The 13,186-nt window shown below is 38.6% G+C and overlaps 1 pseudogene; it reads right to left on the bottom strand.

The window, feature by feature from the left end:
* Positions 1–1,010: 1,010 nt before the first annotated feature.
* LOC149460268 (olfactory receptor 8D1-like) lies at positions 1,011–2,040 on the bottom strand (annotated as a pseudogene).
* Positions 2,041–13,186: the final 11,146 nt, after the last annotated feature.

Genomic DNA, 13,186 nt, shown 5'->3' with positions numbered 1-13,186 from the left:
GAACACTGTGCAGACACATAATGTGACTGCATTTCATAGTCTGTTCAGCCTGGGGTAAACTGCAGGCTGTGCTTAAGCAAGGGCATGCTCAAGAGGCAGGCTGTAATTGGGAGGGGGTGTTTGCTAGAGGAAGTGTCAGGACCTGGATCACCTCCAGGTAGCACTGTGGTTCCCTGGGCAGAGGTGTTCACTAGAAGACAGCAGACCCCAGTAATCTGTTTCCACCTGATGCTGGCTGCTGGGAGGGTATTTAGGTCCTTTCCTACTGAGTGCCTCTCTATCCAGTGTTTTGCTGCTGGCAGATTCTTTTTGCCTAGATCCTGCTCTTGCTCCTGTCCTGTACCTTGCTGTCTTGTACCTCCTCCTCCTTGTTTTTGTTCCCAGTTTTGTTTGCCCCTTCCCATCTCCTCCCTGCACCTCTAATTTCCCCTTCCTTTTTGGTGTTCTCCATTTTATACTGTATATATTGTGTATAGTTAGTTGTTAGATTGACATTCTGTTTGTTAGTTATTAGCCAGATCACTAGATTGTTGGTTCACTTATATTTTTTTGTTTGCTGTGTACTGGTGTTTACTTGGATTGTGTCTCACAGTAAATAAATCTCACTTAAAGCATTTACAGTCTAGTCCCAGTTTTCTGAGTGCAGCCATGCAGATCTGGCCATCTCTGCTGGTAATTCCTGACAGGAAGACTGTGATTGGTTGGCGGGGGTCGGCTGTGGCATGACTGAACAACCTATCCAATACAGGCATGTTGTGTGTCTGCACAGTGTACTGTACCTCTAAATGGTCAGCCAGACAATGCAAACTAACCACACTAACACATATCATCTTCTGTGCTTTGTGTGGTCAGTTTACAAGGAAGAAAGGTGACTGGCAGAATCCAACAAGTACTTCAGGTAGAAAAAGTACATGTAAATGATAAAGACTATGATTTATAATATACACATATGTGAACACAAACAAAAAAAAAATATTTAGGGTAGCATACACTTTAACATCTGCACACTTTTATTTCAAGCTAGTAGTCTTTATTTTTGCTGTTACCAGCTTCCACAAAATGAACAGACAAATAATTAAGAATGTAACTGTTTCATAGTTATTTTTTAGTTCTGAAATGCTGTAATTTTTTTCTTAAAGCTGACTTTACATCTTTATTTTTGAGGCTGTAGATGAGAGGGTTTAAAATGGGGACAGCAGCTGTGTTAAACAGGGAGAGCAGCTTATTGTACTCTAGACTGTCTGCTGAAATGGGCCTCAAGTACTGAAAGACTAAGGTAGTATGGAGAAGGATGACAACTGTAAGGTGTGAGGAACATGTGTAGAAAGCTTTACGTCTTCCTATGCTGGAACGAATCCTTAGTATGGTGGTGATAATAAAAATGTAGGATAGAACAGTTAACAAGAAAGGTACAAGAGCCATCAAGACTGCCCCTTCAATTATGAACAAAGTCTCCAGGACAGAAGTGTTGCTGCAAGAAAGTTTTATGACTTGTGCCAGGTCACAGAAGAAGTGATTTACTATGTTTGATCTGTAACAGGAAAAATCAGTCATCAAAACAGCATACGGGATAATTTCTACAAAACCAAGAGCCCAACAGACAGAAGCCAGAAGAGTGCAAGTTTTGTGATTCATGATAACTGTGTATCTCAAGGGATTACAGATGGCAACATATCGGTCATAGCCCATGGCAGTAAGAAACAATAGTTCATCACTAATGAAACATCCAAAGAAATAGATCTGAGCAATGCAGCTGAGATATGAAATATCGTGATTCCCAGTTACACCTATGAGAAGGATATTGTGTAGAGTGACAGTTGTAGAGCACATATCGATTATCGATAGATTTGCCAAGAAAAAATACATTGGAGTGTGGAGATGGTGATCAAGGCAGACCAGCAAAAGAATGGTCATGTTCCCACCAATAGTGAGGATATAAATAAGAAGAACCAAAAGGAATATTGGAGCCTTCAGCTCTGGAATGTCTGAGATTCCTTTAATAATGAAAAATGCCACCATAGTCTGATTTCCTTGCTCCATTTGGTCACATTTATCTGACCACTGTCTGTCTGTTTAAAGAAGAAAGCTTTTTTAAAGCTGCTTTAAAGAAGAAGGTTTCTCTTTGTTAGTTTAAGAGGTAACTTAATGTCAATGATATACACTAACAGGCATCTACAGCTTTAATATTAAGGTCTTCCATTACAATGATGAGACAAAAATGATCTGCAGGGGGCAGGCATGGCTTTATGTCAGGTCCTGGGCACTCTATATAAACGCTGGATTGAAAGTTCAACCCTAGATTGGGTGCACCACAGACTTACTGATTCTCACCCATCTTCTTAATGACCATCAGATTCAATTTTGTAAGCAATTTTAGTATACATATCAACTGATTGCTCTGTGCTTAGCTGTATCCTAAAAAGACCCAGCTAACACTCCCCTGTGTTTCTAAACTTTAACCTCCCTGGCGGTAATCCCGAGTGTAGCTCGGGGTAAAGTTTCAGTACCAAAAGCGGTAACCCCGAGCTACACTCGGGCTTACCATGCGGCGCTGCATAGGGAGTCCCTGCAGCACTTACCTTGTCCTTCGCTCCCACGATGTGTCCCCTGCAGCGTCCACGGCCATCTCCTCCGGCCGATGCCGGCATCCAGCTTCTGTGTTCCGGTCCCTGTGATGTCAGGACGTACGGGCGCCACCGCCAGCGGCGGGAAATTTGAAAATTTTAAAAAATGTCATTTTTTTCAAAACAAATTTTTCATAGTAAAACATTGCTGTTTCAACCCATTTCACATACATATTGTCCCTAGTGCTTTGTCCTGTGCCCTTCCTGCATTTTTACTGTTCTTTCTGCCTGGAAACTTAGAAAAGTCCATGGCGTCCAAAAAGTGTGCCTTTAGGTCAAAAGTGGTTTTAGACCAGCTAGAGAACAGTGATAGTAAATCAGAACCACTTGCAGAATTGAGTGATAATGATTTGTGGGGAAATTCGTCATCAGACACTGAAAACGATTTTGCGACTTTGCTCAGTGATGTGCGAACTTGGCGCTCTATTTCAAATTTCAGTGTTTTCGGTTTGATTATATTATTGAATTAAATGTATTATTATTATATTATTATTTTTTATGATTATTTATTAAATTATAATTTATGATTTTGTGTTTCAAATTTTATCATAATAATGGTGTGAACCTCCTGCGCTCCCAAGTGTTTTAAACTGAAAAATAAATATGTGTATAAATCCCAAAGGGAGCTGCTAACATTAAATCATATACCAGTGATTATAATAGATAAAAGTAATAAGGAATGTAGCGCTACATTCAAATCATAAAAATATGTGAATGTGGGATCCCAAAATATCATATAAATTAAATAAATGTGACAGTGTTAACAATAAATATTAATAGGTGCTCATCAATAATACCATCAACACAAATATAATAGATAACTCCAAACATGTGAAAAAACATATGAAAGAACCATATCCATATATATATGCATAAAACAAAACTACACATATATATGATGTAATCACACGTGCCTGTTGTGAAGTGAAAAAACCATAATAATGGTACAAACGTAAATGTATCTCAAAGTCCAAAAAATATTATTGGTGACAAAACAGTAAACGGTGCTTCCAAATAATACTGTTAGTGACCATAGGTGAAACTCGTGCAGATTTCTGAGTGTGTACAAATCTGAGAATCCAACCACCATCTGGATTAGCCTCTCACCTCATCCCTTCGACCCTTGCGGGTCAAAGAGCAGTAGTGGATCCCTCTCACGGATCCTCCAAGCACCAAATCACTCCAAAGGCAGTTTTCTCAGAATTTAGTATTCCCACTCTGGCTCTTCTCCAGGAAAAGTTGTAGTATCAATCTCTCAAATGAGACAAAGGAATCCTCCCATAGTGCAGTATTTTTAATTATACCATAGGGACAGATAACATTTTAGCATTAAGACTTACGTAGCAGCCAGTCCAAGAAAACCTCATGCTTTCAGATGTGAAAGCATGATTTCAGAGTTATTCCTAAAAATTACAGCCTACAATAAAAAAAACTACATATTTCCATGCAAAATAATGGTACAGCTTTCAGCACCAAAAATCTGAAATAATCATACCGCCAGGGAGGTTAAAAACCAACAAACACTACAGTGAATATAAAAAGTGATCAACAATAACAATCACAAACAATTTTTTCCTCTAATCCCAAAGCAATCTTCTTTTCCAAAAATGTCCTCTTGTGTGATCCACAACTTTAAATCAATAGCCCTTAGGTGACTAGTGGACGCTTACCAAAACATTTTGACTCCTCAATACTAAGTAAGTCATACAAGGCTTTTTCAAATACAATCTCCATCTGTGGTATGTCATCTAGTAACACCCCTTATATCCTCAAGTTTGTGATTTTAACCCCTCTCCACTGCTTTAGCTCCCTATTTTTATAAAGTGAAGTGGAGGCAAAGAAGTGGCGAGGGGTTAAAATCATCCACTTGAGGATACAGTATAAGGAATGTTCCTGGGAGTCATCGCAGATTGAGAATGTAGTGGAAAAAGTCCTGTATGACTTACTGTACTTATAAGGAGTCAAAATATTTTGGTAAGCCTCCTCTATTCATATTATAAGAAATATCAAATTAAATTATAAGTGCAACATATACTTAAGGTGTACATCCACTTTTTCAGAGAAAAAAATTATCCCCTCTGATCGATCTATGCTGACTGCAAAGATGTAAACACATTTTGCTGCAGATTCTTACCTTTTTCAGCTCTGAAGAAATAGTTGTTTGTTTCACCGGGTTCTTTGCAAACTGGTTCTGAATGAGAGGGCTTTGTTAATTTTAATCCCCTGGTGCCCTTTCAGTGTTCTGATGAGGAAAGATGCAGTCTCTGCATCCCGTTAAAGGTATTTAACCCTTGGGGAGTAACTTACATTTCTATTGCAGGGGTTTGCTTAACTTGACTTCTTTCTTATTGCAGACTTCTGGATAAAATAGTGAGTCCATCACACAAGCAGGAAAAGACTGTTGAAAAGAATACCTCCAGGTTGCCATATTGCAGTGCATTGAATTTTACAGAAAATTGCAGTGCTGAAGATTAAAAAAAGGTCATCTTTAATAATTTTAAATTACAGTAATGTATGTCTTGCCTAATTATTGTAAATGCTATACATTTTTTTCAAAAGTAACGTTATCCTGTAAAAGATTGTATAGTTCCTTTATATTATTAAATATTCACAGAATTACCAAGCATACAAAGGCATGCAAAAAAGTTTACAATAAAATGCAGCAGCAGGCTGACAACCTCATCCATCATCTCCCTCTTTCCTCTTGCCAGTTTATTCCCTATTGGCACATGTACATTGCAGCATACCTGAGTGACTTCTTATGCTGGTTTACTTTTCCTGGTCAGAATGCTGTGGCTCAGGGTGAAGCTGATATCATGTCAAATTTAGGTACATACATTTCATGCATTTAAAATACACTGCATTTTTTTTACATAGCTGCATTAATGGATGTTTTTATGTTTGGCTGGAGTTCAGGTTTAAAGGGACAGTGACTGTGTCTTGGAATTCCTATATTTTAAGTATCCTTTTAACGCTCAGCCTCCTTCCAAAAAATTATACTGTTTTCCAATAAACCTTTAAAGTCAATGTAAAGTGATTCGTTCCCAGTTTTATTTAATTTTGAACTGCTGTGCTCTTTTCTGAAGAAATACAGTTAACATGCTGTTAAAAAAAATTAACCGTGTCCCCTCCACCCTATAGAAGAAATACTGCTACAGGGTGGCAGGGGTGCGCAAAATCACACACACACACACACAGACACACATATGTGATTTTTCAGTTCCGGTTTAAAGGGTGTGAGCAAGAGCCCTACCCGCGCCACCAGTCATTGAGTCCTGGCTTGTGATTGCTGAATATCTCAGGCAGGGGAGAGACCTGTATGTAAACAATACAGATCTCTCCCCCGTCAGCTCCCCTGCACACTGCTTTGTATGGCTCTGCTACTCAGAGTCATACAAAGCAGTGTGCTTACAGTGAAACACAGACACAGCCCCCATAGTAAAACAGCACCCAGTTAACCCTTTGATTGCCCCACATGTTAACCCCTTCCTTCCCAGTGCCATTAGTACAGTGCCAGTGCTTTTTATTAGCACTGATCACTGTATTGGTGTCACTGGGGATGTCAGTGACACCAAATCAGTTCCCCCCCAGTTTCAGAATGCCCGCTGTAGTCCCGCTATAAGTTGCTGATTGCCACCATTACTAGTAAAAGAAAAAAAAATCCAGTATTTATACCGCCATTTGTAAACGCTATAATTTTCACATAAACCGATTAATTTACACGTATTGGGATTTTGTTTTAGCAAAGACATTTAGCAGAATACATTTTGGCCTAAATTTATGACAAAATTTGATTTTAAAATTTACTTTACTGGACATGTTTAATAGCAAAATGTCAAAAACATTGTTTTTTCTCAAAATTGTCGGTCTTTTTTTGTTAATAGCGCCAAAAAAAAAATGCATAGGCGATCAATTACCACCGAAAGAAAGCTGTATTTGTAGGGAAAAAAAGGATGTACTGTAAATTATATTTGGGTGCAGCATTGCATGACCGCACAATTGTCAGTTAAAGTAACGCAGTGCCAAATCGCAAAAAATGGCCTGGTCAGGAAGGGGGAGAGGGGGGGGGGGCTAATCCTCTGGATAGCAAGTATATATATATTTTTTTGCTTGTTTGTTGTGTTTTGTTTTAAATCATCTGGTCCTAAAGTGATAGTAAATTGGGGTACGTGTGGAGTGCACATTATGACACACTTACCAGCTAGGTGAGGTCCAAGCTACTTCCTCGTTGATGCCATGTCATCTTCCTCATCTTCTGGGTCCACCATCTACTTGCTTCACCTATTAGGCAGGCACCTTTGTTGGAACTTTTGTGCATATGTGCTGGAGTTATATAATCTCAGCACCCAGCTTAATTTCAGAGTCCAGGACTGTACACTGTACTCTGTGCATGTGCTGCAGTATACAAATGTACAAAATATTGATAGCGGGTACGTAAAAGAATGTATTTGGGAAGTATACAATCTCTTCTACCAAACAAAGCCTACCCCCTGGAAATGTTTCTTTAATTTATAAATGATTTCATATATGGTGTATCCAATCTTTTTATTCATATGTATCATTTATTATGCAGAGCTCAGATACAGGTTAAGCATTTTACTTCTAGGCATTTGTCTATAGATAAGTACAGTTTGTGGTTCTTAAAGCCAGATAATGACCACTGAAAACATTAGTGTCAAGGGAGATTCTGAGAACTATCATTCTCCAAAGCCAAGCACTACACACATACATTTGTTTCAAGAGCACAAGAGGAGATCAGAAGGAGCTATAACATTTCTTTGAATTATATAGTATTCCCTATATCTTTAAGATACTTTTTATCCAGTAGTTATGAGTAGTCATTCTGAAGTTATATCAGATATTACAGTCTTCATTAGGGAGAAAGTAATCCCACATTGTACCTTAAAGGGAACCACCTCAGATTTCAGTGCAGTGGAGTACAGGGGCGGACTGACAACTCATGGGGCCCCCGGGGCAATAGGGGATCATGGGCCTCCTGTGTCCTTGCCCAAACTCAAAAAAGCCTATGAAAAAGGTACCAGGGGCATCTCATGGGGCCCCCTACTGACCCCGGGCCCTCGGGCAGTGCCCGAGTTTCCAAATGGTCAGTCTGCCCCTGGTGGAGTATTTAACAAAGTCCCCCCTCCCCTTCAAAAAATTAAAAAAAACCCTCTGTTATAGTGGTATAAACTGAGGTACAATAATCCTTTACACTGAAAGCACAACAAGCAGTATGAACATTTAATTTGCTTCCTAATTCTTACCTACCAGGTATCATCCATATGTAATAAAATTGTGTACAGAGCTGAGCTTTTATAATGTGCTAACCCATGTATAGCTCCTCTCCATCAAGTTCAGAAGGCCTCCTGGGACCATTCGTTCTACTGCAATTAATGTTAATAAGTGTTGTCACACTAGTGTCACAGACATGTAATGGTCTATCCATTGCACTATGCGTTGCTTTAAAAGCTTTGGTTTGTGTTAGTGAAAATGCATATTCTTCACTTTAAGCAGGGTTCTGAAAACTTCAAAAACTTGGGAGCCAATACCACTTCTTTATATCTTGCTTGGCCCTGGCCAAAGGTTTTGGTATTTGTCTGAATGCCTGAACTACCAAAGTTTAGACCAAACCATAGGCTCATTGCGCTTTTTAATAAACATGTATCAAAAAAATACTGTACTTTCCCCTATTAAAAAAGAACCGTATTGTAAATATTAAACTAATGCTGTTTAAGCTCATTTCAGCCAATTCCATTTTTTTTAATATAGTTGAGATGGGTTAAGACTTTTGATCTGTGATTTTATTGTGGAAATTTCCATTCACGTTTGATCCTTATGAAACATGGTTAAGAAATTAGGAAAAATGGATCACTAAAAGAGTAAAGCATAGACAGCAATAAACACCTCATAGAGGTTCTAACCTTTCCTCATTCTACTAGTTCTGTTGATGTATCTGTCTGCACTGTACAGAAAATGATGGGACCCTTCCACACTGTAACATAATAAAACAAGGAAAATCATTGGCTACAGTTGATCTTTGATTATACGTTTAGTGTTTGTAATAGAACAAATCTAGCTGCATTAGTTACAAGTCAACAGTGAAGGTCTTTTCAGCATCTCAGAAGAGCACATTTCATATTTATGATAAAGGCCATGGCCCTCACAAAAACTGAGAAAGACTTTTAGATTTTTCACATTACACTGTTGAAAGTTTTTTTTACTTCTGTGTAATAATTGTCAGATGTGGTGCTTCAAGAATTGGCCTGATATTAGCCCAAAGCAAGTCCAAAAGTCTAAGTGGTAAAGCATTACAGCTGTGATCAGCTGATTTCTAGTGCAATGCCAGGCTCCTGCAGACTGTCAATATAGTTATCTGCCCATACCTCCAATACAGGCATGCACTTACTGAAGTCCAGAAGATCAATGAACTACGGTAGTAGTGGTAGTGGTTAACAGTAATTGTAGATCGTTCATTCACAAAACTCTGTAAATGAATAATGCACCAGTATGGGCAGAGCCCCACACGGTCACACTGTTTTCAAATTGTGACAGCGGGTGTGGGGAGAAAGTCCCCTGCTCACTGTCACAGAGAAGGGGTGATGAGGGATTGAGGTGGGGGGATGCTGAACATGTTACATGTTATATTCTAAATTTGGGTGTAACATGTTCAGAAAGTTGAACTTTCCTTTACACTTAAAATCAAAAAATGAATATATTGCAGTTTTATTTTCACCTGGTCATTTGGCCGGTGACACCCTTTCTGTTTTAGGATGGTTCCTTTATCCATGAAGGAGCAATGGAGTCACCCTTGGACAGCAGCACTGTATGGAGATGATAATGTTAGATGGACTAGTAGAATTACATGGATTTGTGACAAACAAATTAAAGCCTAACTCTAGCTCAAGCTTTTTTTTGAAGTTTCAGAAATTGTTTTTTTTTTCCTTTTTGGTTTTATATGCAATAATAAAAGCTGACCATTGTAAGCACACCTGTCACTGTCAAATGGTTTGTCTCAATCCTCTAAAGGCCACTGTTGCTGCAAAGCATGGTCTGTTAAAAGAAGTTGGGGGTCAAGGTGCGTTGCCACGGGCAACACTATCTCACCCCCTCCCTCTTACTGGCCTCACCCCCCACCTCCCTCCAAAGATTATTGATACTTTTTTTTTTAACAGAGTTTGATGAAGAAATAATTTTGTATCAAGATGAAATCTGCCTGATCTGTTTCTTCTATATTGCAGTCTACTTGGCTACTTGCATACTGTTTAGCCACTGTACATCATTTGTGGCTATTGTCTAAAAAAAATACACTCTATTGTTTGTTTCAAAATAAAACCTGCCTTATGCCTCTCTCTTATATTGTGGCCTTACCAAGCTAGTTACAGAGTGTTCAGCATCTGTACAACATTTGTAGCTATTATCTCCTCTCAATAATATACTCTGTTGTTTATTTCAAGATAAAACCTGCCTCGTCTCTTGCTCCTACATTGTGACTTTACCATGTTGCTTGCATACAGTCATGCCACTGAAAATGTTTGGGGCTATTGCTTCTCTAGTACTACACTCACATTTCTATATCATAAGTTAAAGCCTGCCTCATATTCTCTCTCACACTAAGACCTTACCAAGCTGCTTACAAACTGTCCAGCTACTGTAGAATATTTGTGGCTATTGTCTCTCAAACAGTACACTCTAATTTATATTTCAAGACAAAACCTGCCTTGTATCTTTTTATTTTGCCCCTCTCTATTGTGGCTTAACTAAGCTGCTTACATACTGTACTGTCATCAAAAAGGAGTGCTATCTATGCTGGGTGTGGAATCGCACAGTCAGAGTCCAGTAGTAAAAGAATAAAATCATAACACAGTTTATTGGAAACATTGAAAAAACTTGCAGTGTAAAAAGCAGCTTACGTACAATGTGCTCCAAGCCAACAGGTTCCATCAACATGCACCAGTGGATGACACAGACTTCCGTTCCCATAGGGGTAGGATGTAGTACAGCCAGTGACATCAGGAAGAGAGACGGAAACAGGGCATCCAGAGGCCGCTGGGGTTTCAGAGATGGCATACCTGTGGGCCTGTTTACACCATCTCTGGTACCCCGGCAGCTGCCTGATGCCTTGATTCCTTCCCATTTCCTGGTGTCACCGACTGTACTACATCCTACCCCTCTGAGCACGGGAGATTGTGTAATTCACTGGTGCTGATGGAACCTGTTGGCTTGAAGAGCACGGTACGTAAGCCGCTTTTTACACTGCAAGTTTCTCAATGTTTCCAATAAATTGTGTTATGATTTTATCCTTTTACTACTGTACTCTGACTGTGCAATTCTTCACCCAGAATTGATATGATGACTTTGCAGCTGGTTATCATAGAGTCCATATGAGTTGTTGGAGCAGCCATTACCGTGGTGTCTTTTTATCAAACATTCTTTTGGATACCTGTCTGAGTGCATGGCTTTTTGGTCTTTCATTTTTACATACTGACACTATAGTTTTTATTTCAAGATAAAACCTGCCTTGTCTCTTTCTGTTTGCCACCTATGTAAGCGCTTGCATACTGTCTTGATGCTAACCAATTTCTACCAAACACTTACTTGAAGTCTTTATTTTGAAAATGTTGGGAGTAATTGGGGATACATGGAGAGGAGGGGGTTTGGGGAAGTATGAAGTGAGGTTTTGAAGTGTTTTTGTTCACTCTGTCTTGGATTTATTAAACCTTTAAAAAAGAAGCACAACCAAAGCTTTTATGGCAACACTGCTCATGACCAATTACTACCATATGTAAGCTCACCAAACAGATGTACTGTACAGACTAATCCTATTTATGCTTTCACACAGACTATAAAATGTATTTATTTATGTTACTTTTCCCAATCTAAAACAGATAGATATATACTTTAACAACTCAGTTATTCTATTAAGATCCAACACATTCATGCAAATGTTAAAATGTTAATAAGCAGCTATTAGATATTAGATTAAAGAAGGCTTCTAACAGGCACAGGCATATTGTCATTGTAATACTGAATCTAGCTGCATAGGTGCCTGGTCATTGAAGGTATAATCTGTTAGTTTGGTTCATATTATATGAGATATGCTTCAGGACTAAACCCATACTAGGTTAGTGAGTGGGCTGACCTCTTCTCTGTGTGGTTAAGGTGTTTTCCTGGATTCAGTGTGAACTAAGCATAGTGATCATTCCACCATTTGATATTTTTTCTTAGTTGAATCACATTTTTCTGGGATATAAGTCTGTATGACATACTGTACCTGTATAGTGATGGACTTCATTTACACCATAGTTCATGAGAGATCGCATTCTTGAAGTGTGTTTTCATTGCATTAGCAAAGAGATCCCTATTTGAGATATTTGCGGAAGTGTCTTATATGGACATGACATATGCTTGGACTAGCTCTATCTACATAGCATGCCCATTGTCCATATTTGCTTGGTTTATATGCATATCTGTATAGATGAAGTGGGCTTTTACTAATGTGGATGTGCCCACTATTATTAGTACGGTAGAGTCATTTTTTGTTATTATAAGGATTGCAAACATGCATATGGTATTATCTTATGTCTGTGTGCACATGCATGTCAGCTGCCCCTTGGCTTTCCACACTTGAGGCAATTCTTTTACTTTCATTGATATGCCACATCCATTTAATAATGACACTTTTTTCTCCCTGCGGGGGCGAAGAGGGCAGGGAGGTTCTTTTAGGTGGTGGGTCATGTGGTGTCTTTTCCCCTTTTTTGGTGTAGGATTGTTTTAGTAGTGAACTGTGGAAATAGATATCATGGGGAAGGCTGGGGAGGTCAGTGAGGAATTGGTGCTTGCTCGTAGTTTATAAACTTACTTTGGGTATAATAAGTAATCATTATTTTCATAAATTTTCTAATACAGTAAATGATTGGGTATACCAAAATTAGTGTCATTTTCCACAGATCTTTTTTATATAGTTCCAATGTTCTTCCAGCACAGCTTTCGGAGAGTTGTATCTCAAAAAGGATACCAAAGAGGTAATTATATTGAACACATTTATATACGGCTGCCTTTTAGTAATATATTTCTTAAAGCTCTGATAAAAGCCAAAAAATAAATACAAAAAAAACAGATTGCCATGTTTTGGTTTATTTTCAGATAATTTCATATGCATTGCTCATGTCTTTTCATTCAATTCTTTAATCTATGGTTCTTACCACCTTCCTTAAGATAAAACATTACACAGTTAAAAAAATATAGATTTGATAGTGATTTTTCAATGCATAGGCTTCATTCATATGGAACATTGATGCCAGTTGTGGAACGAATCTAGCTTATTCCTATAGCAGGAGTGTGAGCATCTGTCCCTCATTGATTATATCTAAACACCAATAGACTTCTGCAGGTTCTGTCAGCCTGTCAATGCTTTGTGCAGGCTAATTGGCCGCACCTATCTGCAACAACCTGCGAATCCAGGTGCAGGACCATGTTGGATTCTTGCTGCAGCTGTCACTGAAATCTTGTGGGTATGAGTTCTTAGAAACTGCAATTCTATCTTGAAAACAGACTTCACATTT

This window comes from Staurois parvus, unplaced genomic scaffold (assembly GCF_062004578.1).
Source record: "Staurois parvus isolate SC_StPar_1 unplaced genomic scaffold, SC_StPar_1.0 ptg000232l, whole genome shotgun sequence".
NCBI classification, from domain to species: Eukaryota; Metazoa; Chordata; class Amphibia; order Anura; family Ranidae; genus Staurois; species Staurois parvus.
Note: the sequence above shows the minus strand (reverse complement) of the source record. Positions and strands in the feature narration are given on the sequence as shown.